The following is a 1,043-nucleotide window of genomic DNA, read 5'->3' on the forward strand; positions in this document are numbered from 1 at the left end:
AGACTCTGCATATTTGTATTCAATTTGAAGAAGCAAACTATACTTAAAATTATGCTCAAAGTCATAGTTCATTGCCAAAATTTACTTAAGATAGCATCTATATTTCAATGTAGGACTTTGTCGTAAGAATGCCCTTTGCCTTTTCTTTTCCCTTTTTGGTTCTATTTGGACAAGTTAATTGGGGCAAAAAATTTATTTATCAAAGTGAAAAAAGAATTGAGTATATAATGCAATAGAAAACTATTCATTTGTCGAAATTATAGGAAAGCAATAAAGTTATTACGCTTCAGGTAGAATTTGATATTATTGGGAAAGCTTACACTGAAAGCAGAATTGGCAAAAGAAATGCGGTGAACGTGGATCGAACACGTGACCTTCAGATCTTCAGTCTGACGCTCTCCCAACTGAGCTATCCCCGCACATGTTTGCAACTAAGACGTAAATAAGATATAGCCTTTTGGTCTACTCTCTGGATTTCACGTACGTAATTCAATGACATAATCAAAGAGAAGTCTTTGCCAAAAGAAAGCTTAATTTGCACATTGAACCAAGTTATAAAGAAAAATACATGCATATCTATATTGTTCCTTATCTGCAGAGCCATTGCCAAGAGTTCACCTTAGCTTGGAAAATTATCGGCGATGGCGGACAAAAGTTAGCATAAAGAGGAACAAAAACATGGTATTATCTCACACGCTCGAGAATGTACAAATGTATTTATCTCATCCTTTTATTCAAAATTTATTTCCACCACTTGCCTCATGGTTGGCCTAGCATTTGGATGTGGTTATGTGGTATGGGCAGGGCCGGCTCTTACATAGAATGGTGCCTTAGGCCCCAATTTTGGGGCGCCATTTTAGGAATAAGGAGTATATTTTATAGGTTTATATATTTTTCTTTTTTAAAAAAAAAATATATATGTATATAGTACTTTTGTACTTTTCATATAAAAAAATAGAAAAACTTTAGATATATTAATAAATTAAAGTTTAAAATAGTAGGAATATAGTTGTCACTTTGATTTTTGATTTGACAATTCTACT

The 1,043-nt window shown here is 33.0% G+C and overlaps 1 non-coding gene across 1 annotated transcript; it reads right to left on the minus strand.

The window, feature by feature from the left end:
* Positions 1-346: 346 nt before the first annotated feature.
* TRNAF-GAA lies at positions 347-419 on the minus strand. Its single transcript has one exon. It is a non-coding gene; the product is annotated as a tRNA-Phe (tRNA).
* Between the last annotated feature and the right edge of the window lie 624 nt (positions 420-1,043).

The sequence above is a fragment of the Nicotiana attenuata genome, unplaced genomic scaffold, assembly GCF_001879085.1.
Source record: "Nicotiana attenuata strain UT unplaced genomic scaffold, NIATTr2, whole genome shotgun sequence".
In the NCBI taxonomy this organism is placed as follows: Eukaryota; Viridiplantae; Streptophyta; class Magnoliopsida; order Solanales; family Solanaceae; genus Nicotiana; species Nicotiana attenuata.